The sequence below is a fragment of the Tamandua tetradactyla genome, chromosome 2 (genome assembly GCF_023851605.1).
Source record: "Tamandua tetradactyla isolate mTamTet1 chromosome 2, mTamTet1.pri, whole genome shotgun sequence".
NCBI classification, from domain to species: domain Eukaryota; kingdom Metazoa; phylum Chordata; class Mammalia; order Pilosa; family Myrmecophagidae; genus Tamandua; species Tamandua tetradactyla.
The window spans coordinates 83,500,822-83,528,523 of record NC_135328.1 but is presented as its reverse complement, the minus strand read 5'-3'; the positions used below and the strand labels follow the sequence as shown (position 1 = coordinate 83,528,523).

At 38.8% G+C, this 27,702-nt stretch overlaps 1 long non-coding RNA gene across 2 annotated transcripts in view; it reads right to left on the bottom strand.

Moving 5' to 3' along the window:
* LOC143660980 (uncharacterized) overlaps positions 1 to 17,626 on the bottom strand; it is a 193,294-nt gene extending 175,668 nt beyond the window's left edge. For both annotated transcript variants that reach the window (XR_013164363.1, XR_013164362.1), the window contains exon 1: positions 17,393 to 17,626. This is a non-coding gene — a long non-coding RNA (uncharacterized LOC143660980). The remainder of the gene's footprint in view (positions 1 to 17,392) is intronic.
* Positions 17,627 to 27,702: the final 10,076 nt, after the last annotated feature.

The following is a 27,702-nucleotide window of genomic DNA, read 5'->3' as shown; positions in this document are numbered from 1 at the left end:
TTTTATTCTGTTTCTTTAACTTGTAAATAATTAAGATTTATGATTTTAAGATGACAGTCCTCATCTTTCTGGATTTCATTACTTCCCTATTTGCGTGTGTGTTTGTGCCTGTGTGTATATTCATTTTAGTTGGCAGGAAAATTTCAAACATATTTTTTAAAGAATGTGTACAGGTTTAAAAATTTCAAATATATATTTTAAAGAATCTGTATGCTTTGTGAGTCCTTATATATCCAACAAAATGTTTGTTACTTTTGTGTGTGAATAAGACCTAACTATAGTGTAGAAATCTTGGATCACAATTTTGTTTTTCTTTTAAAAGTCTGAGAAAATGATATCATACTCTTTTGATGTTTCATGTTCCAGAGAAAAAAATCTGAGAATAGATATTTTGTGCATTTTTTTTTTCCTTTATGGCTGACAAGTCTCTTCGTTTAGACACATGTCAAATTATTGTGGGTTTTTTTTCCTCTTGAAGTTTAAAACTTTCCTCAGGAACATCTATTTGTTGGGCTATTATTATTGATATTTTCTGTGATTCCTTGAGCTCATTCAGCTTGCAAAGCCAGAACTTGACTCACTAGCCCTGACAAGTGCCATTTACATCTTTTTTAATATTACTTCCTTTTTATTTGTTTTGACATCCCCCTTCAGGAGGTCACTCTCTAAATGCAGAATGTCCTCCAACTACTTACCTCAGCTGGGATTGTCCTTATTTCTTTGTCATTTACCTCTGCATTCTGGGAGATTTTTATCAAGCATATATTCTGTATCACTGATTTGATTTACTGTGGTGTTATTTCTGCTCATTGCTTTTTTTTTTAAGGATATGAAATATGCTTTTATTTAATAAGAAACCTCTAACATTTCTGACCTTGCCTCCTACTTCCAGCTCAGCTCCTCCTGCACCCAGTTCTTATATTCTGACCCTTCAGCTAATACCCTCCACACTTCCTCCAGGCATCTCCCTCCCTCCATGGAGCGCATAGCTTTTTTAATTATGTTCTTAAATGTTTACTTTTAAAGCAGCTCTTTTTTTCTTATAACTCATTTAAAATTTCTGCCTACCTCTCAAACCAGCTCCTGTTTCAAACCTGTTTATTATATCATCATCGCATCTTTCTGGCTTTATTTCATAGAAAACCATATTTTTCCAATATTTGCAAGAACATGAAATAGTGTATAAGGTATATTTCTGTTTCCTTCAACAATTTTTTAAAATGTGCTTTTCTCTGTGAATAGGATGACTCTAGTTGCGTGTGTCGTATATTCGAATAAAGCTGAAACCTCAGACTGTAGGAAAAGAACTAAACGATCCAGCAAGACAATTTGTGCCACCCAACCCATCGATGTATGAGCAAATGATTTTTCTAGGCACTTCTAAAAGCAGAGCTACAAGGTTAGGCCAAAAACAGGAGAAGGGTTTGAAAGTCTTCACAAGGATTGGCCCTACCTTCCCATTTGTCCATCTAGGAATAACCTTCCCTGGAGAGAGGAACCAGTGAGTATCCAGAAGCACAGACAGGGAGCCTAGTTGAGGCTGATAGTAGATATCATCCTGAAAATGGGGTTGAAGATCCAGGAAAACAATGCTTTTTGAGCTAATTGTCTCGCGGATTTGGAGGTTTCCTCTCTGGGAAAATAACCACCAAAAAATGGGCCTTGAGATATTGACACTCAAAGACTTCCAACTGACAGCCTCTGCCCCTCACACAGGAATCTGTCTCCAATTTTAAATCTGAACAGACGGCCAAGCGTCACCACACCTTTCAGAAAAGTCTGCTGCAGGAAAGGCAGGCCAAAATAAACAAATAAAATACACTTGGAGGAAACAGAGACAATGTAGAAAGCAGAAAAAAAATTAAGTAAAAAAAGTATTAATAGTCTTAAAGTAATCAGAAGATTTTTGTATCATGAAATAATAACGTGCTGTCCTTTTTTAAAAGGAATTCTAAGAGCACAATTAAATTAAAATGTGATAAAAGAAGGGAAGATTACTGAGGAAATCTTCAGAAAGTAAAGCAACCACACAAGAAAAGATGGGAAATAGGAGGGAAAAAAAATAAAATCAGAAAAGGTCCAAGAGGTCCAACATCTAATTAACAGTAATTCCAGAAGGAGGAAAACAGAAAAAAATAAAGAGAGAGAAATAATACAAATAAAATTTGCCATAACTGAAGGAATGGATTTCCACATGAAGAAGGCCCAAATAAGAATAGAACCGCAGTAAGGAATATCTTTGTAAAACTTCAGAATGTCAGGCATATAAAGAAGAGCCTAAAGGCATCCAAAGAGAAATAACAGACCACTAAAGGAAAGATAGAAACTGACGATGACATGTGGCTTAGAATATCAGAAGCTGAAAGATCATGGGACAAGGCTTTGTAAATTCTATCAGCAATTATTTCCAAGCCACATCCCTGATTCCAGCCAAATTATAAATTAAATGTCAAAGTTGAATAAAGGGACTTCCAGACAGTTGGGATCTCAAAAATTTGACCTCTTCTGTTCCTTTCCACAGGGAGACACCTGTAGATGTGTTCCAGCAAAACAAAGGAGTAAACCAGAAAAGAAGGATGCATGGGAACTGGAGGTCCCACACAGGTAGAGGCTGAGGGAATTCTAGAATAATGGTGAAGGGAGGTTCCAGAACGACAGCAGGCATAGAGAAAAACCGGTCACGTGGGGTCAGGAAAAAGGAGGGCTCCAGGAGTTATATCTCAGATTTGCTTGAATATTATAGAGATTTATCTTTCATTTAGAGAGTTTAACAATACACCAGTTATTGGTGCACAGAAACTATGCAAAGAAACAGAAAGGAGGCAGTTATTGACTCCAGCTAAACAAAATGATGTACAAGAAAGAAAATGTAATACTGACACAGGTATGGCTCAATTTGAATAATAATTATATAGTCATAATAATGTAAATTATTAAATCATGTAAATGTTATTATGAAATAATATAAAAGCTGACTATTAATGAAATTAAAATGTTGGTATGATTAAACCTGAGAGAGGTGGGAGAAGGAGCGTATCTCCTATACTAGGAAAAATTATCTGACCTAAAATTAACCAGCATAATGTGTTAATTAAAGACATTAGGCCTCAGTGTTTCCCTTTGAGAAATGAGAATCGGAGATATGGAAAAGGAGGCCAACATTATGTCTTTTAGTTGACGTTTAAAACTAGTACTACAAATCACTGCTATGATAAAAATTTTTTAAAAGTTTAAAAAAAAAACGATAAAAGGCACGCCTGTAAAATACACCCTTCCTTCAGATTACTTAATCTACATGTTCATTTCTTTAAATTTGGAATTATTCAGGAGATCATTTTTTTTTCCTTATTTCTCATATTGAAATAGTAAGAAGTCTACTCAAGACTGGTATTTCCCTCAGAAATAGGGTAGGAGATTCTTCTTGGTTTGCTCTCAGAGGACGTCTTTCAGATTTCAAGATGGTAACTTGGGAGCAAGATCGATGACCAAGGGCTTCAAGGACATATGAACAAGGATGCGGTCTGGAAATTCTGGGGCAGAACCTGGAGAGGGCAGAATTCCAACTCCAGAGGATTTATTCTATATTTCTGCCAAAGCTGCAATTCCAAGGTTAGACCAGCTGCAGGGCAGCCCTTTTCCCGGAGCAGGTATGGTCTTCTAGACTGTTCAAAGAGAGATTCCTTCACCGTCTGTCAGCCCTGTGCTACCCAGCTCTCTGGAGCAGCTCACCAGCTACTTCTCTACAACTTCTACCACCGCAGAAGCTGCCCACTTTGAAGGATCTGCAGACCAGATTTGTCCAGGAAGCTCCCTGCTGCTGCATCAGTGAAGATCATTTCTACCTCAGGAAATGAATTTTCCAGAGCTGTTGCCACCAATGGCACTGGAGGCTTCTGCTCAATTCATCCAGCCACCCAAAATGGACTAATTCTTTTCTGGCAGTCAGTGGGAAAGGGTTTCCAAAGGCTGCTGCTCAGTCATCCTACACTCTTATCTTCGCCCAATCCACCAGGTCCATAATTTCTTTCACTAGCTCCTTGCAAATTTATAAAACTCCCTTGCAGATATTATTAGCAGTCATACCCTGGGGAGTCTTTTGTTTTGATCTCCCATTGAATCCAACAGAACTTCCTCAGGGTATCTGTCATTTGAATAACTTTAATTTCCAGCTGTCAGTACTGAAGAACATTTTTTTCATGAATTTTTATACCATCTAGGTCTTTTCTATAGAGACATAGCTAAGTATTAGTATCATTTAAACAGGCTTACAATAAGTATCAGAATCAGATAGTTGCGTGTTGCAGAAAGCACAAAGCAATTATTAAAGCAAAATAAAAATTTTCCCTCCCTCACTTAGAGAGGTCAGAAGGTAAGCATCCAGAGCTGATATGGTAGCTTCCTTCTGCTCCTTTTCGTGACATCCCTAGGATATGGGCCTTGTACTCATGATCCAAAATAGTTGCTAGGACTCTACCCTTCAGACCTGTATTCCAGGCAGGAGAATGAAAGAAGGAGCAAGGAACAGTGTGCACATTCCCTTTAAAGGACAGTTTTTAGGGTTTACTGCATATTGCATTTAGTAATGGCTAGTAACATCGTATAAAAAAATAGAATTCTTGGGTCATATTATCCAGGATTTTAAAACTTGATCATCTGTGTAATCTTTGAGACCAATGTCAGGGAGTAAGTGTTATCACCAGTCTTATCTTCTACAACCAAATCTCTGAGACAACAGTGAGCCATGAATCCAATATGGTTTAATTATAAAGGAACAAGAAAACATAAAGTCTATTTACTAACCTCTAGTCATTTTTAGCCACATAGATTCTGATAACTTTAACCTCTTAGCATAACATATCTTCAATCATTTTTTTGTGCTGCACCCAGTTATAGGGATTTCTCTGACTGTGATTATGCACTTAACATCATACAGTGCTTACAATGGTTCTCAAATGATTAATTTTACAAACTTTGGTTTTGGTCTTTATGTAAATTATTCTCTTTCCCTTTCTTTCACTCTTGTGAAAGTTCTTCACAGACCCCAATGATGTCACAGAGGATTCAGGACTTGAGCTTCACCTGTGGACACCATCACCCCAATTCTGGGATGGACCTTATAGAGCCACCATCTCCTTCCACCCAACTTCAAGGAGCTACAGGGCAAAGATGGGACCTGAGATGTCAGAACAAACCGGAAATGGAGCCTGAGTCATCACCATTTTCACATGTGGTCCCAATGAGCAGCAGCCTCTTCTGACCTATATGACAACCCAAGGGCAACCTATGGGTCAACCACACTCTAGAAATGGTTTCTGCAACTCCTGCAGCCTGATACTTTGATTGCTTTGTGGTTGCTCTTAAAGCCCTAATGCGGAGCTCTGTGGATTCTTCTCTTTACTATGTGGTTTGAAGCCGGGCAGAGGGGAGGAGATGTTGGAAAGAAAAATTGCCCAGTGCACCATGACAGATGTATAATTAGGCAAGGCAGGCCAGTGCTTACGGCATTTGTCATTCAGCAATTGTTCACACTCCAGGTTGCATAGCCAGGTACTTTGAACAGTGAGGTGATGATAATGTCTTCATATGATCTGAGCTCAGAGAGCAGTCATGATTACATGGGCCAGGCGGAAGCCCTGGTGGAGTAAAATGAGGACTACATTATTTTCTTATTGTTCACTGGTCTTTCTGGTGTAAAGAATTAAATGTGTTATGTTAGGAACCTTTTACCATTACTAAAAACACACATAGAGTAACAGGAGAGCCCTAGAAGGGACTTGGGATTTTCATCTCCCTGGACCTCAGCAATTTCATTTGTGAAAAGAGGAATCAAATGCCAATTAATAATGGGGAGGGGGGATGTTTGAAGGATGGAATCTGTATTGGTCATGAAGCAATCTTCCTCTCTCTGGCTTCCATTTGCCCAGACAAAAGAAAATCATTACCATTTTTAAAGGGATGAAACACCATAATTTCTGGCTATCTTGTTAGATCAGTAAGTACTATCAAGGAATGTTGCTTACCCCTAATCAATGCTCATTTCCTCTTCGGACTATGCAGTTGTAATAGAAAAAGGCTAAGGATCACATAAGGCTTCCATGAGCCTTCTGTTTCCACCTACCACCCTCCCATGACTTTTCAGGCTTCTGACACTGTGCAATTCCCTCTTGAACTACGATCTCCTAATAGCACTTGGTAGCCTTGATTGAGGAGCTTATTTCCTCACTTTCTCACAGTTAGAATTCAATTCATCCAAGTCTGCATCCTGTTTCCCTTTACCCCCAAAGCACATTGCCTTTTGGACTTATTTTCAATTTGTTTCCTTTAACGACTTTTACTTGTAAGGATCAAGGTTATTTCTCACCTCTGCCCTCTTTTGCTTTTAGAATCTCCCATCATGCAGTCATATTTTGGGCTTTACTGGGTGCCTTGTTGCAATGCCATGACATAATAATAGCTGAAGATCAAGTGCACTGCAGTTATCTAGAATTATAGCCTGCAGTTGACACCGATTCTGAGAAATCACCCAGATCACACCCCTCTTCCCTAAATTTGTCCCTTCCCCACCTTCACTGGCAGGCTCCCAGCAGCTTGTGTTTTTAACTACAAAACCCTCTCCCTCCACCCCCAGTTTAATGCATGGGCCTCAGGTCCAAGATGAGCCAATCATATTCTCTCCCCAAGGAATTTGGAAGGGAGCTGAGCATACTCAAATATCTGTGATGATGACTGGAAGTGGACTACGTGAATTTGGGAGCAGGGAGGCTGCATGTGCATAAAGAAACAGCCAGTCTACTGAGAGAATTGAAGGAGTTATGAATAGAGAATATTATAGTGTACAAAAGACATGTGGCCTCCAAGAAAGCAAGTAAAAACCAAAAGGACAGCTGACTGGCCTCTCTACAGCATTCCAGCTCCCCGTTCCAGTCCTTTAGGGACCAGCCACTCTTCCCCCACGTAGCCTCTGGGAAAGTCCCCTCTGATCTAAGAGTAATTTCCAAGCTTTTATTGTTTTTACTTAAGTTAATTTGAGTAGGAGTCTGTTGCTTTTTTTTACAGAACAGTGAAACTTTCATTATTTGAAAACTTCTTGATTTCTTTGTCTTGAAAAATATCTTGGATATACTGCATAGGTGAGATCTGAGGACATGGCTAGTGTTAAGGCAACAAATGAGACTGCCTAACTCCCCTCATGAGCAGGACATTTACTCCTCCTAAAAGAGAGGAAATAAAAGGAAGAAGTTGGCAGAAGAAAGAATGAAAACAGCTAGTGAAATGGCTTGAAGTTGAAAGGTTTCACAGAGTACGCTGGGAATTCCCTGGTGATAGAATAACAGAACAGTGTAAGGATGACCATGTCTTGTGTTCAATCTGTAATCATTTGTTACTGCAATGCAAACATCCCCCTTGGTCTGTGTCCCACCCTCCCATTGTCTGTACCCATGTAGGTTTGTTTGCATGTGAACTTTTCTAGATATTGAGAAATGGGCCGAGGTTCACATCTTGTTTCGTGTAGTACAGAATTAAGATAGCCTAGAGGGAGCAGATGTAGAGGTATGCATGATCTCTTGGTCTGGACTTTTACTTTCTACATAGCATGAAATAGACATTAAAGACTATTTTTTTATTAGGACTCTGGGACCTCAAGTATCTCTCTGAACTCTGCATTGCACGTGCAACCCCAAGAACCTGATGCAGATATAGCCTCTCCCTTTACCTGTAAATTCATTCGATTTGTAAACTTATCAAACATTTCTATATTTGAGTCAAGTCATTGTGGGTATGTAAATCTAAGTTGAATTCAAAAGCAACAATCCAAGCACATTTCTTACACAGACTTTTAGGGTCTTCAGACCTAAAACATGCTAGAGAAGTAATCAGGATGAGTGCCACCATTTACATAAATTCAATGGCTCCATGCACTTGAAGCTAAGAGAAACTAGAATTAAGAATTCATTTTTTTAAGGAGATTTTTTTTTTTTTACTTTCCAAAAAGATTCATGCTCACATTTCTTTAAATAACAAACTCATCTAATGCATTTAAAATAGAATTTAGTTTTGCAAAATCAAGTTACAAGTAACTTTTCAGGAATCCATCTATTGGCTGAAGAGAGGTATTTTTGTTATGCAAAGGACTGTACTTAAGTAATTTAAGGAATAATTCCAGTCCATTATTTCTTAGCCTATCTAGTGGGTATTTGCCCTTGTTTTATAGCTTTTCCCTTCCTTAATTTACATTTATGAGAAAATTGAGGACAGAGGATGTGAGATGGTTTTTATTTTTATGAGCAAAAAAACCCCCACATCAACCACAAGTAGCAGAGCACAGCCTGGACCAAATTGTAGAGGTCACCCCAGGGGAGTAAAAATTTAAAGGGCATTTGTCCCTTCTTCCATTTCTTATTGTGAAGTTGTGCCCTAAGGATGTCTACTGAACAATTCAGTTACAACTACAAAGTTGTGGGTGCACCTACAGTGGCTCATGTCGCCAACATAACCTGAAACCAAATGAGATGCATTAAACTTTTGGGGATTCATTTGTGGTTATATGCTGGCAATCAAATTGACCCAAATTAGTACACGAAAATAATCAAATAATCAAGAGTGATATAATCCACGACTTTCTTGACTCCATGAGAATATATCATCATGAGTGTGGAAGTGGAATTCAAATGTGCCCACCCTTCCTAAAATAGTAGTGAGCTCCAAGACCATGTCATATTTTTTTTCTGGTTACTTAAAGCTAAGCACAAACATATTTTATTGATTCAGTAACTATAATTCCATCATTATCGCTGCCTCATTTTGCTTACACACATACAAACACAATATCACCAACTCTATATCTCAGAGTGTGCCAATTGTCAGACAGTCAGCCAAACCCAGCCCACAGATGAGTTTTATTTGGTTTGAATGTTAGCGATCACATTGTTATTTAAAATTTGTAGATTTCACAGAGAAATTCACATTTCTAGCTCCTCTTGAAAAATATCTGGAAACACTGGGCTGGAATTCCACATGTCAAGGAGCAGCTGGAGTTGAGATGCAAGGTTCCCTTGTTTGGTGTGTGAGCGCCTGGGTGTACCACAGTCCCCCATACTTCATTATGTTTACCCAGCCCACATCACACATTTACCTTCCTACCTCCACAGGCATTTGGGTCCGCTACTTCTGTCCTCTGGTGTTTCCCTCCTTTGTGCCTCTTTGCATTCCTAAAAGCTACTCTGCTTCAGACAACCCCAGGAAATCTGAGCCCCATTTTTACTTTCTATACATGTAATATCTCAAGAAGGTAGCTTACATACTCTGAAAACACAGGTGTGTGGCAATTAAGTATCCCAAATATATTCTAATCATAAATAGATACAGGCTTTTTTTCCTGCAGCACATGTTTTCATCTTCCTAAATGACTTTGATCCAATTGTTTAAAATAGAAATATAATTGTTTAAAAGGACTCTTTTTGGGGAACTAAGACTGAAGTAAGGAGAAAAACATTGCATGTGTAGTTTAGCATCTAGTTTGAAGAGGATTGTGCTTTTTTTGTAACTAAAGTTTCAAAAGTTGGTTAAAATATGTAAGTGAAAGTCTGCATTAACAATGGTGCTGGGTTATGTTAGGAAAGTGAAAGCTATTGCATTTAGGAAAACCTTAACATACAGCTGTACACTGATAGCTATAAAACACATTTACTATTGAAATTCCTGGGCCCCAAATAATACCAGCTACCCCCTATTCCTTCCTTTTCCATTGAAACAATTGTTCTGATACATGCTTTCCAGAGAATGTTCTTATTGCTCCTTGGCAAAGCATACTGTTTTTGGAGATTATGGTTTGTAGCACAAAAAAGGAATTTTTGCCCCAATTATAGATTGTGGCATTTACTATTGAGATTTCCCTAGCAAATTCAAAGTTTGCTTTATTTAGGTAATTTTATGTTTACGTAACTCTTCAGGTTATGTCCTTAGTAGAGTATAACTGACTAACATGGTATTATCTGAACAGCTCCAACTTCCCACAAAACCATTTCCTTTGTTCTCACCAGACATATGATGGAGTATGAAATGCATCATTATTCTATTTCAAATAAGGCAAATAAGATTCTAAATCATTTTCTGAGTTCATATAGTAAATTGATGGAGGAAACAGATTGCCAATTGCAGGCTAATCAGGTATCTGGTTCTTGATCTTGACAGCTTTCAGATCTAAAACTTTGTAATCAGTCTTCGAAAAAACAAAGTCTGTGTAGAAATATTGTAGTTGTTGTTCCCATAGATATTGGGAAAAAACACAGGCTTTGAAGACAGATTGACTTGGAATGGAATCCCAATGTGTAGATTTAATGTCATTGAGTCTTAGTAGTCTCAACTGTAAAACGGGTGCTACGATCCTTTCTTATGAGTTATTACAAGGCTTAAGTAAGATATTATGCTCATTAAAAGTCTCTTTGTTTTAGCAGAACACCTTTGCCCTTCTCAAACTTAAGGATGTATCCAAATCACCTGGAGGGCTCATTAAACTGCAGATTATTAGTCCTACCCTCAGAGCTATAAAAGTTAAATCCACCTGTTTCCTAAATATAACCACATGATGTAGAGGCTATTTGATCACCTTTAAATTATAGGAGTGTTTGAATAATTCAGGTAGTCAGAGGTGACAATGTTTTCCTTTCAGAGATCAAATCAGGGAGTCATATTTCATTAAAATGGGTTAAAAAGAAAGTAAATCTGGGGGGAAACAAAGAAAGAAAACCTGTATATCTAATGTTAAAGCAAAGCTTGACTAATACATCAGAGAAAATGTTCAACAATAGCTCAGCCTGGTAAAAATATTTCATCTGTAGTTATTCCAAGGTTAGTGTCAGGTTAGCTTATCTGCAATGTGCCAGGTGTGTGTGTGTGTGTGTGTGTGTGTGTGTGTGAGGAGACTCTTCCAGGTATGAGTTTACAGAAAGTTACTTAGAGAGAGCTAAGTTCAGTAATCTTCGGGCAATTGTGTGCCCTCTTCATTCTTCCTCTGTCTTCTCTTGATACTCTTTGTTGGACGAGCTACTGTTCTCTCTCCAACCCGCTAGGTTTTTCAATAAGTTTCCTGTTGTGCATTGGGAGAGCAGTGTTCATGGAAAATTGCTTTGCCTAGGTTATCTGAGCCAGGACAACCCCCTACCCACCCACCCCGTTTTAGTACAAGCAACAAAGTGCTTACAGTGCAGGAATTTACTCCAGAAGACTCCAAACCATTCACTGACATTTTACAGTTTAATCCCAGCTTCAATTTCATAACCTATGCTCATAACAGAAGGATGCACAGAGGTGTGCACTTGAAAAGACATTTAGAGCCTTTTACTTAAGATTTCAAAAACATTAATCAACATACTCAAATTCCCTCAAAATTCATATGGAGAACCAATATGCTATATTCTAAAAAGAATTTGGTGGATTACAGTTGAGAACAGTTCAATAACCAGTTGCACAGGTAACATGGATTGAAATCAGAATTTTCACAGGAGCCTAAGATTTAGAAGAAAATCTGAAGAGTTCTAGTTCATTCTCCAGCCTCCTTCAAATAGAGCTCTATCAGAAAAAAATGATTTTGGAAAATACCTCTTGTGACCCCTGTGTCAAATTATCTGATTGGTGGTGCTAACACAAAATGACAAAAACAATAGCTAGCACATAGGTATGAGTTGAAGATTTTTACATGTAATAATTCATTAAGGCCTCCTAACAAACCAATATCTGAAGTAACATTATCCCATTTTCCAATTAAGGAAGCCGAGGCTCAGAGAGATTAAGTAACTTACACATACAGCATGTGAGTGGTAGAGCCAAGGTTTGAACACAAGCTTTGTAAATCAAGAGGTTCTCACAATGGAACTTTCTTGGGGCAGCAATCAAAAAGGACCCTCCAAAAAAATCTTCCCCAAATTGAACCATAGGAAATAATAATCAAGGATATTTAAAATAAGATTAAAGTTCTAGTTATTTCTCTTTTACTTGATTGGTCATCAAATTCCACACTGGTCTCCTGGGAGGTTCTTGAGACATTTGACACAAATAATATCAATTACCCAGAATCCCCTATGGCTCTGTCAGGTGAGGAGTCAGATTTTTATTTTTATTTATTTTTGCATGGGCAGGCACTGGGAATCAAACCCGGATCTCCAGCATGGTAGGCGAGAACTCTGCCAGTGAGCCACAGTGGCTTGCCCAAGTCAGCCTTTTTAACATTATGGCCAGGATCAGAGGCCGCCATGCCTCCCAGCTGCTGCTCACACACACGCACGCACACACGCATGCATGTACACGCACACACTACCCATCCTCTGCATCTCACAGCTCTGCCGGTCTGGGATGAAAGAGAGAAGGCCACAAAGAAGGAAAAATCTTTTATCTTCCTTCAACTAAAAACTGCATCTCCCTAGTATGATAGCTCTATCATATGATCTGAAAACTCAAGTCTGAACTTTACAAATACCAGACAATTTCCCCCGAATTTATAATAATGAAGAAGGTGTGGTTTCACTGACAAACCAAGGAAACCTGGCTCTGAGCTCTATCACCCATGTCCCCTGTAAGCAAATGTGTCGCTCAGGATGCCCAACAACGGGGCATGTAGAGCTCAGGCTCTGACTTTAACTACACGTGAGGCCTTATAGAAATCACTTGTTCCCATTCACTTCTTCAGTGCACATTTATTAAGGGCCTAGGCCAGTCTGGGGACCCAGGTGGTTAAGGTACAATACACTCTTGAGGAGTTCTGAGTTTAGACTTCTCTGTGTCTTGTGTTCTTCCAGCCGGAAGCAATAACTCTCCCCCACTCCTTCCCAAGGGTGCCACATGGATTTTTGCAATATGAAAAATGTGGGAAGGAAAGTTTCTGCAAAGACCCGATCCTTAGAAAAGCAAACTTTCCTGCCACAGTACACAACACACGCTCCAGCCTCGTTCACTCGCCAAGTGGCCAGCCAAGACACAGACTCAGCAGGAGCACTGGTGTCTCCAACTAATGGCCCGTTTTCATTTCTCTCCTCCCTGAACACTTTTAAACTTTTTTCTGGAGTCAACCCAAGCTCGGCAGAATTTCCAGATCCGTGGAAGTGCAGCATGCAAGCAGCCCATTTCCTGACAATGCTGCAAAGCTTCAGGGAACACATTTTGTTATTTCCACATTTATGAGTCGAGCTGAAGCCCCGAGCCTGACTCCTGACCAGGCTGTCCCCCACCTGGGAGGGCTGCGAGGCCGAGAAGGGAAGGAAAACAGCTTTAAACAAAGGAAGAAACATACTCAGAAAAAGTTAATAAAATTAAATGCTCTGATGGCTGCCCAAACAGAAACACTGGCATCCTAGGGGTCTCTAAAAGGGACTGAGGTGTGAAGATAATTTTCTGAGCCCTGCTCAAAACTCTTCCCATGATAATGTTTTGGCATTGCTGCAAAAAAAGCAAAGTTTTGAGAAATGTAGTTCAAACTAAACTATACATTCTCTGATGAACTTTTTCTTTCTTAAAGCAACTTGAAAAATGAGATAAAGGGATCATACACTAACTCATCAGTAATAACAACACAACAATGAGCATGTAATAGATACACAGCATTGGGCTAGGAGGTACTATGAGTGGTTGAAAGAGAAATAAGCCATTGAATAACCTATTTTTGAACAACCATTATGTGTCAGACATTGTGTTAGGTACCAGAAATGCAAAACAGATAACGTATGACTCTAGCCCTTTAAGGAATTTTTAATCCAATTTTAGAGAATTAAAGCAAAAAGAAAGTTGGCCATGCTAACTCAAGGGATTTAAGAATAAGGAAACCTTCTTAGATCTACCGTCATTTTTCCTGCTGCTGGAGAAATGTTGACTGTTTGAGGTGGTTTGTCTTTTGGTCAAAAAAGATCATTAAGAAAGAAGGAACCCATTTCCATTTCCACTAAAATCTTTAATAAGAACAAAAAAAAAAAAAAAAGAACTTTCGAAAGGTGAGTCAAATGCAGAACTGGACACAGGTAGATTGTCAGTTCCTGTTGAATTTCTAAACTGTGAAAATAGAGCCAGCACCGCCATAAGCGGGGAAGCTGGTGTCTGTCACCAATATGGAACCTGACTTCAAGCAGGGCTTTTCCTGTTGTCCTAGAGTTTCAGCTGAGACCCAATCTGGACACCTGACTGTAAATTGTCCCACATTTTAATTTCGAGAAAATATGGGCAGCCACTTCCTGAGAGGCCCAGACTTCCTGAGAGGCCCAGAGCAGTGCTCGCTCTACCCACAGCCTCCTCCCCCCACTCCAGTCCCTAGGAAAAGGAGACCGAGAGGCAAGAGGAATTGGACGTTTATGGGACTGCGGCATTGACAAACACAGATTAAGTCTTCCTTTGTTCATTGTAAAAGAGTTATAGAGTACCTCTTCCTTCTCGGGGAGGGAACCGTTGCAGGAAGGTATGAAGCAGTAGATTGCTGAGGGCAGGGGCTGATCTGTTGTGGTGGAGGATAAGGTGAAACCAGAGAGCCCAAATCACAAGACTATGGAGTAAGAAGTCCCCCTACAGGGTCTTTTCTGAAGAACCACAAAAATGCAGGCATACCTCAGAGATAGTGTGGGTTCAGTTCCAGACCACCACAGTGAAGCAAATATTGCAATAAAGTGAGTCACACAAATTTTCTGGTTTCCCAGTGCATATAGAAGTCATGTTTACACTATACTGTAGTCTATTAAGTGTGCAACAGTATTTTGTCTAAAAAGCAACATACATAGAGTAATTAAAATATGACACAGAGACACGAAGTGAGAACATGTCATTGCTCATCGCAGGGCTGCCACAAAACCTCCAATCTGTAAAACACGCAATATCTGTGAAATCCACTAAAACGAGGTATGCCTATAACCGACAACAGAAGTAACACTTGGATATCTACAACACAATAAGGTCATCATGATCACCCACATCACCAAGGAAGACCCCACCTCCTTACTCTGTCACCGGATGGGACACACAGAGAAGAGGTGGGTGATCTTATAATTTATTGTTCAAACCATGATATATTTGAGAATGAAGGAGTTGCCCTTAATGACTACACCAGAGCAACATAAACGGGGACTATCCCTGGAAAACTAAGGTGTATGGTCACCTTGGCAGAGAGTGTAAATTGACGGCTCTGGACACCTCCAGCCACCAACCTCTTCACTACAACTTCATTCATTCGACCATAAATAGGCCTCACTCCTGGGGAATTTGCAGGGGAGAGGGTGGAGAAGAAAGGAAGGGCTACAAATCAAGTTTAAGACTAAAGTTTAAAAGCCAACAGGACTGATCTTCAAGTGTGGAAATGAGATTGCCCTAAGGACCAAAATAGCTGAAATTCATAGATCTGCCCAAGATGGCCCGAGGGGAGCTGCTACCCATGGGGAAAAGGGATTTTCAACACAACACAGTGGGGGAACTGGGAAAAACAAAACACTTTTAGGTCCGTACTAATAAGTTGAGACTTTAATAAATCAGTTGCAAATACATAACAAACACAAGCACTGTTATTGGCTACACAGACCAGTAGAACGAGTGTAAAAAACATAAGATGTACACTAACAAATATAAGGACACCACTTAAAGGGAAGTAAACAGCAGTGCATGAAAATGTATTTCCAAAGTAGTACATGAAAATGCATTTTTTAATGTAAAAGACATAAACATGCAAAACACACAGGAAAAGCTCACACATCTGCAAATGAGGGTTCATAATCAGATGTTCTCGACTTCTCACGTGGACTCTTGAGTATGCCGTGAGCTTCAGTTTCCTTATCTGAAAATGAGAATAATATATGTGCCCCAGAGACATGTGAAGTTACACAGAAGCACTAGAGAAATGCTTGACCTAGAGTAGGTTTGTTGGACAAAGGTGAGTCCTTCTCCTTCCCTCTCTTACTTTGCCATAATAATACCCAGAGTTCTTCGGGAGAATTAATAAAGTGGCTAGCTCAGTACTTACACCCAATAAATACTGATCCCCTCCTATTGTACTAGGTTGTCAAACTACTCTTAACAATACCTAACTTCTGGGCCATTTCGTGTCCATGCTCTGTTGTCCTGCATGGTGTAAGAACTTGGAGCCACACTGTATGAACGGATGGGGATATGAGCTTGTTTATTTCGAGCTGAGGGAAGAAAAGTGTGCAGGTCCCTAAAATTACTCCTCCAATGCTCACATCCTGTTTCCAACCAGAAAAAAAAATAGGTGAAAAGGATTTAGGATCAGGAATGGTGAAGATTAGCTCTAATGGGGTTGCCAGTAAAAGAAAATTGATATACACTTTTTTCTTTCACTAAAATCCCAGAAATAGAGTAAAATGAGCCTAAATGAGAATCAAGTTGGATATATTAAGGGAAAAATAAACTAAAGAAAAGACACAAAATTCAAAAACAGAACTAACTATAGTAGTAAGAAACAAAACTATCTTCTTGGCTTTGACATAGGTATAGGATTTATGGACACTGAATGAGTGCATGAATTCGTCTCAAAATCTTCTCCTGCACCCACTTGAGCTTCCCTTAGACATTTCCCAATAGAATATATTTGATATTGAGCAGTGCAATTTATCTGATATTCAATAACCTGTATTGGGCAACTACTATGTATCAGATGCTGTCTCAAGTATTTCACATACTTTCACACATTCTAGTACGTATATCACACTCTAGGGCACAAGAGAAGGCGTGGCTAACTTTATCTGGATGGAACTGGGAACAGAAACAATTCTAAAATGGAAGTCATAACATTGACATTTAACAAAATTTAGACTACTAAATGTTGCTACACAGGTTATGTGAAAAATGACACTTCACAATTTATTCATCCTTATTTAAGGGCATTTGGATATTACATGGTTAAGGGTAGATATTCTTATGAACATTTGATGACCAAAATTGGGCAATATCATTTGCCACTGCATGTCTCTGTATCTATAGTGGACATGAGGAAAAGTAATTGTCATAAGGTGTTCTTATCATAAGATGTTCTAGGGAATCCCAGTGGCCTTTCAGTAATTCTCATTTGGGTATGGTATCACCCCATTGAGGGGCTGAGAAAAGTGTGGAGGTGTTTGGGTCATCAAAACTAAAACTGAGTGATATTATGGGTGTTTGGAAAGTTTAAAGTCATACAATCACAGACTTGTCCCACGCATCAAAAAAGAGAATGAAGAAGAACCGTGCATTATTTCTTAAATACCAACAATATTCCAGATGCTGGCCTAACAACTTTACATGCTGTGTTTGTCCATAAACAGCTGGAATGTGATATACCAGGACTGGGATGGCTTTAAAAAGGGAAATTTAATAAGTTTCAAGTTTACAGTTCTAAGGCCATGAAAATGTCCAAATTAAGGCACCAGCAAGAAGTTACCTTCACTCAAGAAAGGCCAATGAAGTTTCTCTCTCAGCTGGAAGGGCACATGGTGACATCTGCTACCTTTCTCTCCTGGCTTCTTGTTTCATGACGCTGTCCTGGGGGCATTTTCCTTCTTCATCTCCAAAGGTCTCTGGCTACATGGACTCTATTGGTTCTGGTTGCTCTAAAGCTTTTTTCTAAAATGGTTCCCTTTTAAAGGACTCCAGTAAACAACCCCACCTTGAATGGGTGGAGACACATCTCCATGGAAACCATCTCAACAAAAGTTCCCACCCACAATTTGGTGGGTCCTATCTCCATGGAAACAATCAAAAAAGATTCCACCCAGCAATAGTGAATGAGGATTAAAGGACATGGCTTTTGTGGGGGACATAATAGCTTCAAACCAGAACACATTCATAATCTAATTTAATCTCTAAAAACAACCTAAGAACTCTCCCATCTAAAATATCCATAGCTCTCCCACTGAGATAATTTTCTGAGTCTTAGTATCAATCACCAGACTCGTTCCAGTCAGCTCTAGGCTAGGCATGTCTCTCAAAATGGTACCTGAAATTGACTGGGAGAGGATTGCACAGATCATTTAAAATTGTTAAGAAGTATTTCAGGAGAATCACTCATTGACTCATACTATAATTTCGTGAAATGAAAAACACTGAAACACCAAACAAGCAGGAAGAACTTAATCTCAGCATAAAGGTCAGTCTGTATTGAATGGATTTAGCTTCACGGCTTTATGAAAAGTTTACTCACTTATTCCAGTGTTTCTCACTCCACGAGGGAGCACTGACAACTGCATCATGGTCCACGTTGACTCTGTGGATCAACATTTGATGACTGCTGACCTAAAACATCTTGGGCTATTCGATCTTGGCAAGACTAGATCTTGAAGAATGGGGCAGAAAGTCAAAGACTAATTTATGGTTCAGGAAAACAACAAAGTACAAAGCCAATGATCCTGAGCAAAAGAAGAGCGTTGGGAGGGAATGACAAAGGGCCCGGAGAAAACAGCCATCTTCAAAGAAAGGGCATCTGAGGTTTCCTGGGACTTTTTAACAGGATTATTTAGAATCAAAAACCGATCCTCTGGAAAATTCCTGCCTTAGGAGCACCATTTTCTTTTTTCTACACCTCGCCAAAAGCTTAAATGCTTCTCTCTGACTCATAGTCTTTTGTGCTTTCCGGTGGTCTTTCCTTTTTCCTTTCAACCACTTTGTTCCTCCCTCCCTTCCCCAACAGAACAGCATCATTTTCTTCCCCATTTTGTAGTGGTCACCAGTAGCCCTCACAACTAACTGCAATTTAGTACAAATAATCAGTCAAGTCTACTGGCAGTAATGTATTATTATATATTATTATTATTATATTACATTATATAATTATAATATATTTATATATTATATAAATAATATAATATATAATTATATTATTTTGCTGCTAATATGTTTGCTGCTAATATATTAGCAGCAAAATGGAAAGTCCACACACAGACCTAAGTAATTAGGTCAAGCCCAGCTTTTAATCTCAGCTAAGATACCTCTTAGAGGAATTTCTTAACCTCTCTGAACCTCAGATTCCTATTCTGCAAAATGGGTTCAGCATTACCTAATTCACTGGGTTGAAGACTAAATAAGACTCTGTATGTCTCACATAAATTATATTTAAGAAATGTCAGATTCTTCTTCACCTCCTTTATTTCTCTCATTTAGATTTCTCAAAAATATTCCACCATTTGTCTGCTTTATGAGTCTTTCCTACTCTTTTCAGTTGTTCACAGCCTGTCATTTTATACTTACTGTGACGGAAGATAGGCAGGCTGCAGTCCAAAGATCCAACCAAGACCCACTGTTGTGCCTAAATACTTTCCAAGTATAGCTAACAACGCATGGGCTGCTGCTTCTTGCTTCCTAGATATTCTCCAGAGGAAGGGCCCTCAGTTTCACCACAGCATCCTAAATGGCCAGTTGTCAGGGGCGGGCCCAATGGGAAGACTGAGCTGAAGATGACTCAGTATAATTTTGTCTGGATTGCCATGTTCTTTTTTTAATATTGGATAAAACCTCGAGTTTAAACAACAAAAAGGCCCATTAGTTCAACATAAGGGAACCATTTCTTTTCTTTCCATCTATATTTCTCTTAATGAGAAACAGTAGATCAATACAGAGTTCTTATTGAGAAACAGTAAATCTTGGCTGGTAGCCAGACTATGTGAGTTCAACATTCCAGCCCTGCCATTTATGACATGATTGTACAAATTATTTTGCTGTCCCTTGGTTTCCTCCTCTTTATAGCTGGGATAATAATAACAGTCTTTACATTACGGTTCGAAAACTCATAGCTGATAACAACTCAAGACTTTCTGTTACTTCAGATAAATATTTCTACTTTCTGATATTTATATATTTTCCCCTTCCGCTCTAGCCTTAATCTGGCAGAATCGTTTTCAGTTTTTTTGTCGTGGTGATTGCAGGTCTATAGTTGTATGTGAAACTTACAGATTTAGAGTTGGTTTGTTTTTGAGATATAAAGGAGAAAATACTGAGGTTTCTTAAACCTTTCACTTAATTCAAGACACAGACAGTGTAATTTGGAAAATGTGGAACCAAGAGTAAAAAGAAATACTATTCCTCCAAGAACTCTTACGGGGTCACTATGAGGAATCAAAATTTAATAGAAGTGAAGTGCTTAGGACATTGTCCAACACTTGGTAGAAGCTCAGTGATTGTCACTATGAAGAAGTAGCAGCTTTCAGCAAACAATTAGCACCTGGTAAACATTGGACACAGTCCTAGCAACCGTGAGAGTAAGAAAATGGATCACCATCTCTTCTTTGCTTTCAGGGATCTTATAATTGTGAAAGGGGAACTGATAGAGATGATAGAATGATAGACCATTACTTTGAAATGCTTATTAGCTTACAAACTGTCATAATTATTATTATTCCCATTTTGCCTATGAATAGTAGAAATCTGGGCATCAGGTGCCTAGCCTAATGTCACTTAACTAGAGGACATCAAGCCACATGATTCAGGAGTTTTGACTCCAAAAACCCACGCTATTTCACTTCCAGCACATTGTAACCCACAAAATGTGTTAGGGAACATTCCACAATTTTTCCTTTCTAAAGAATTTACGCAAAACCTAATAATTCAAGTGAAGACATAGCAGTTATTCAGAGAAGAGTTTTAATCCCCAATTATGTGGGGCTGAGTGGTACAGGGCATTTTTCCGCTGCAGTGAATAGTGCTTGAATATGTGGACGCTGGCTCATCTGGAACCACTGTCAAAAACCTTTATTGCCCACTCTGTGTACAAAACTGTGATCAACTTTCTAAATGAGCATGAAAAGCTTTGGATAAATAAGATTGAATAATTGAGCCTTTAATTGATTTCTGTCTATGGAACAAATGCATTTATTGATGATGGCAAAATAAAACACCATTGATAAAACAGACAAAATTCATAAGCTACTTCTATTGGTGTCTCCAATAAATGCTTCCACCACCATAATGACCCTAGTGTCTAGCACAATGCCTGGCACAAAGTAGGTGTTCGATAAATAGTCAAATGCTATTTGAATGAGTGACTGTATTCTATATGGAATATTGAAAAAATATTTGAAGGTCAGTTTTTGACACTTATTAAAATTGGAAATGTGGTCAACTTTTAAGACTATTTTATGAAATTGCAATGGTTAATCATAAACTTCTTCTGTTTCTTTCTTTAACTGAGTAGTGGAAAGTAGGATACTGCAATTTGAAGACCATTGTATTAGGTATCAGAAAGCCTGGATCTCAATCTAAGCACTACAACGAGGTTGCTTTGTGACATGGAATATTAAGATATCTGCTCCAGCATGGACTGAAGCCCATCTTGAGACATCTGGTTGCTCCTTAATAGATAAAATTCAACATTCATTTGTAAATATAAATATGGCAATATATATATAATCAAACAAGGTGTAAGGAATGGAAGGGAATTTCCTTAATCTGATTGATAAAGGCACTCTATTTAAAAAAAAAAAAAAAAAAAAAAAGATATCTGCTCCAGGCCTTGGTTTTCTTTTCATCAAATGTAAGAGCTGGACTAGGTCAGCTCAGCTTTCACCATCAATGTATCTAAAATATTATGGCTTTAATATTTGTAGAACATGAAAAAATTCTGAAGACAAATGTTTGATGAAAGTGAGAAATAGGCAAAGATCTTCCTGTGAACCCCCATCTCCCCATCTCCTTAAGGCTCCTCCCCTTCTAGAATTTGCTGTGCATAAGGTCCTTACCCATTAAAACCTGCTCTCAAAACAGGTTTTGGTGTTTTATTAGTTATTAATTTCTACATAACACGTTACCCCCCAAAACCTCAGGGCTTAAAACAACAAACATTTATAATCGCACAATTTCTGTGGATCAGGAATCTGGACATAACTTACTGAATGCTGCTGGCTCAAGGTTTCTCACAGGACTGCAGTCAAACTCTTAAAGTTGTAGTCATCTCCCGGCTCAGGTGAGGCTGAATAATTCACTTCTAAGTTCACTCATGCAGGTGTTGTGAGCCTCTCCATAGGCTGCCTCAGTGTCCTCATGGCGTGGAGGCCCGTGATCTGAGAGAGGGTGTCCAAGACAGAAGCCACGGTCTTTTTATAGCAAATCTTGACAACAACATCTCCTCCCTTCTGCTGTATTCTATTTGTTGAATCATGTCAACAAACCTAGCCTACACTCAAGGGAGGGAGCCACACAAAGACATGCCTACCAGGAGGCAGAGACCAAAGGGGACTATCGTTGAGATGGCCTACCATAGCTAACACTTATTTACTGGTGTGAACTTTAGACATCATGGTTAACCTGGGGTATTCATCTTAATTGTGTAATTCAAAGCTTTGTCCCCTCTACTGTGAATTTCCAGCATATTTGATAGGTGGCAGAAGTTTGGAGGTGGAGGTGGAAGAGGGAATCAGATGGTAATGGAGAGTGAAAGGACAGAGTTCCCATTAAAGGTGAAATCATCACCATATTTATTGAATCCTACCGCATGCTGGTCACAATAGTGGGCACCAGGGAGATAGAGTTAAATACAATTTTAGTGCCTTCCCAAGGGACGGTGTATTTCCTGTTGACTGGTTTCCCCCACCCCACTACCACCCCACAAGATTAACTGAAAAAAATTCTCAACCTGTTTTAAGACCAGAGACAGAATACTGTAGTGAAAAGAGCAGTTTCCTCACCACCATTCCATTCATAGTTGTGTCATTTAAACTCTTTCAATCTTGGTCTCATGATCAGAGAAATGGTGATATCTATCACCAATCTATCTACTTCTCAGATGTGTCATGAGGTTCAAAAGAGATATTTATGAGAAAGGGCTTTGAAAATCATAGCACCATCCAAATGGAAGATATTAGAGGCATGCAATTCTTCTTTGGCACAGTGAGAAAACTCTTGCCACAGATACGTGCAAGCCTTTTAAACAAAACATGGCATTGCTACTGCAGAGTGTGAGCCTATCAACAATGCTCTATTAGTCACAATTTATGCCATAATAACAGAAACCACAAAGTCTAAGTGGATGAAAGCAACAAAGTATTATTTCTCTCTCACGCTATATGTCAACTTCATAGAGCTGGCTGGCTGCAACTTGGTTCCATGGTATCTCAATTCTATGGGTCCTAAGCTAATAGAGCACGCACCAGTCCAAGAAGCAAGGGGAGGGAAGATAGAAACTTACACACTGGCTCATAAATGGTCCAGAAGTGAAACACATCACTTCCTCTTTTACTTCATTGTCAGAGCAAATCACACAGCCAAGACTAAGTGCAGAGGGGTAAAGAAATACAATTCTTCCACATACCCAGAAAGGAAGGAAGCACTTTAAGCATCAGGGTGCAGCACTAATGTCTTCCACACTGCTTTCTGAGGAAATAGAGGGTTTGTATTTCCAAGCTGCAGGAGACAATTAACCTGTGACAATATTCCAATTTGTAGGAATGCACTCCTATTTATGAATCGCTTAAGATTATTTTTTTTCTGTAAAATGAGTGATTACACCAGATTATTTTTATTTAAAGAAAAAGCAGGGCTTACTAGAAAATCTTATCATCATTACTTCCTGCCGTGTGCATGTAACTCATATTTTCAAAAGAGGTCTAACGTGGAGCTGTGTGTGCATGTGGACTTGTGTATATTAGCATTTTCTTAGGATCCTGGGAAATGGAAAAACATGATTGGCTTAAGGTCAAGTTTAGTCAGTGCTTATACATTTCTATTTGCAAGGTTAATATCTTAGCCCATTCTAATTTAGCTGCATGGAAGCTTGTTGAAATTGGTTACTTAAGTTACATCTGTCTTGTATCAGCCTTTCAAATCACAGGTTGCTCCAACTCACTCCCCAAGCTTCTCCTTTGATTTTCTACCACCATGGTAAGCTGAATGAATAGTGCATTGAAACCCAGTTAGTTCTGGTTTCTAGTCTTAGCTCTCCCACTTACTAATTCCTTTGCTTTGGGAAAGTTTACCTCTCTAGCTTCTTATCTCTAAAACAAGAGTTCTTTGGGAGAATCCTTCTAGCTATAACTGCTTGTAGTGCTAAGTCATGCTGTGACAACAGATAGAAAGCATGTGCTACTCTGCACCCACCCACCCCTTTTTTTTGTTTATCAGCACCTGGAGGAGCAAACACTTGGCTTCCTAACATTCAACAGAATGCTTTTGAAGATCAGTCATGTCAGTACCACCCAAAGTATTACAGGCATACCTCGGAGATATTTTGGGTTTGGTTTCAGACCACCCCAAAAAAGTGAATATCACAATAAAGCAAATTACACAAATATTTTGGTTTCCCAGGTCATATAAAAGTTATTTTACATTATTCTGTAGTCTATTAAGTGCGCAATAGCATCATATCTAAAAACATGTATATACCTTAATTTATAATTATTGCTAAAAAATGTTAACCATTATTTAAGCATTCAGCAAGCCATAGGTTTTCCAGTAGGTCTTACCCTGATGTTGATGGCTACTGAACTGATCAAAGTGGTGAAGTTTGGGGTGGATTTAGCAATTTCTTAAAATAAGACAACAATGAAGTTTGCCACATCAGTTGACTCTGAGCTTCAAAAAAGATTTCCCTGAAGCCTGCACTGCTGTTTAATAGCATTTTACCCACAGAACAACTTCTTTCAAAATGGAAGTCAGTCCTCTCAAACCCTGCTCTTGGTTTATGTAATATTTTTAATTCTTTGTTGTCGTGTTCATAGCATCTTCACCGGAAGTAGATTTAATCTCAAGAAACCATTTTCTTTGCTCACCCATCAAGTTTGATTATGAGATTGCAGCAATTCAACCACATCTTCAGGCTCCATTTCTAATTCTATTCTCTTGCCATTTCCACCACATCTGTAGTCATTTCCTCCAATGAAATCTTGAATTCCCCTCAAAGTCATTCATGAGCGTTGAAATCAGCTTCTTCCAAAGCCCGGTTAATTTTGATATTTTGACTTCCTCTTATAAATCACAGATGTTCTTAATGGGATCTAGAATGGTGAATCCTTTCCAAGTTTTACAAATGACTTTGCCCAGATCCACCAGAGGAGTCACTAACTATGGCACTATAGCCTCATGATATGCATTTCTTAAACAATACAACTTGAATGTCAAAATTACTCTCTGATCCATGGGCTGCAGAATAGATGTTGTGCTGGCAGGCATGAAAACAACATTCATCTCATTGTACATCTTTATTAGAGGTCTTGGGTGATAAAGTGCATTGTCAAAGAGCAGTATTGTTTCTTTTGAGTAAAAGGTCTCAACAGTGAACTTAAACTGTTCAGTGAACCATGCTATAAACAGATATGCTGTCATCCAGGCATTCCATTTATAGAGGAAAGGCAGAGTAGATTTAGCATAATTCTTCAAGGTCCTAGGAAAATTTTCAGAATGGTAAATGAATATTGACTTTACTTAAAATCACTAGCTGCATTAACCTCTAACGAGAGTCAACCTTACCTTGAAGCTTTGAAGCCAGAGATTCCTCTCTGGCTATGAAAGTCCTAGATGGAATGTTCTTCCAATAGAAGGCTGTTTCCTCTACATTGAAAATCTGTTGTGTAAGATAAGCCACCTTTTCGGTTATCTTAGGCAGATCTTCTGGATAACTTGCTGCATTTTCTACATCAGCACTTGCTGTTTCACCTTACACTTTTATGTTATAGAGGTGGCTGCTTTCTTTAAACCTCATGAACTAACCTCTGCTAACTTCAAACTTTTTTCTGCAGCTTCCTCGTCTCCCTCAGTCTTCATGTAAGTGAAGAGATTTAGGACTTTTGGTATAAAGGGATGCTGTGGCTGGTTGGATCTTCTATCCAGACCACTAAAACTTTCTTCATGTCAGCAATAAGCATTTTTACTTTCTTATCATTTATGTGTTCACTGGAGTAGTACTTTTCATTCTTCAAGAATTTTTCCTTTGTATTCGTAACTTGAGTAACTGATACAAGAGGCCTAGCTTTCAGCCCATCTCGACTTCTAAACTTCCTCACTGAGTTTACTCATTTCTAGTTTTTGATTTAAAGTGAGAGATGTATGAGTCTTCCTTTCACTTGAACACTTAGAAGCCATTGTACAGTTAATAATTGGCTTAATTTCAATGTTGTTGTGTCTCAGGGAATAAGGAGGTCTGAGGAGAGGCAAGGAGATGGGGAATAGCTGCTTGGTGGAGCAGTTAGAATACATACAACATTTATCAAAGTTCACCATCTTATATGGGTACAATTCATGGTGCCCCAAAACATTTACAACAGTGATGTGAAATATTACAGATCACCATAACAGGTATAACAAAAATGAAAAGTTTGAAATACTGCAAGAGTTGCCAAAATATGACAAACATGAAGTGAGCACATGCTAGTGGAAAAATGGCACCGATGAACTTGGTTGACACAGAGTTGCCACAAAACTTCAATTAAAAAAAACAAAAACAAAAAATCACAGTTATCTGTGAAGCACAAAAAGGAAGCCGCAATAAAATGAAGTGGGCTTGTATTTCCTCAGATCCCTCCTTACCAGTTTTAGGGTAAAACTTCATCAATAAGGTCCAGTCTACATGCATTGTGCTTGTTCTAGTTTGCTAGCCGCTGGAATGCAACATACCAGGAATGGAATGGCTTTCAAAAAGGGGAATTTAATAAGTTGCTAGTTTATAGTTCTAAGGCCGAGAAAATGTCCCAATTACAAGTCTATAGAAATGTCCAATCAAAGGCATCCATCCAGGGAAAGATACCTTGGTTCAGGAAGGCTGAAGAAGTTCAGGGTTTCTCTCTCAAGTGAGAAGGCACATGGCAAACACAGTCAGGGCTTTTCTCTCAGCTGGAAGGGCACATGGCAAATACGGCATCATCTGCTAGTTTTCTCTCCTGGCTTCCGGTTTCATGAAGCTCCCCGGGAGGGGTTTTCTTCCTTCATCTACAAAGGTGAACTCTCTGCTTCGTGATGCTGCAGCATCCTCTGCTCTCTCTGAATCTCCAATTCTCCAAAACGTTTCCTCTTTTATAGGACCCCAATAAACCAATCAAGACCCACCCAAATGGGTGGAGACATGTCGTCACCTAATCCAGTTTAACAATCACTCTTGACTAAATCATATCATCCAAGGAGATGATCTGATTACAGTTTCAAACATACAGTATTGAATAGGGATTATTCTACCTTTATGAAATGGGCTTTAGATTAAAACATGGCTTTTCTAGGGGGCATGCATCCTTTCAAACCAGCACAGTGCTTTTAATACTTTTTCCCTTAGTTAAAACAAACAAACAAACCAAAAAAGAATACACACAGGATGAAAACTGTTCCCCTGATGAAACTATGGTTCCAGAAGTTGCCTGATAGTAGTGATATTGTTGTTTGTGACAGACTAGGAAAGTAACTACTAGGACTTTTAATTGTTTATTCTTCTCAATATTTTTACGGCACATGTGTAATGGTCAAAGGATTCAAAACGTTATGGAGCACCAGTCTAAGAGAACAGCTCAAATTCATTTATATGGTTTTGTTGAAGTGAGGCCACTGAATAAATGATTTTAGTAAAAGAAAATTTTCTCTCTCAGTGCCCAACTATAAACAGTTTCCTAAAAACATACCTCTGGGGACAAGCTAATGTTTTTCTTGAGAATGTCCTCAACACCTTGAAAATGGTTGATCTCAGTTTCACGGTCTTGTTTGAATTTTTTGTGCTCCAGTGAATTACTTGGAAAGCCTAAATATTTGGAGACATGCACATTTTGAATCCAACCCTAGTGACTGAATAACCTT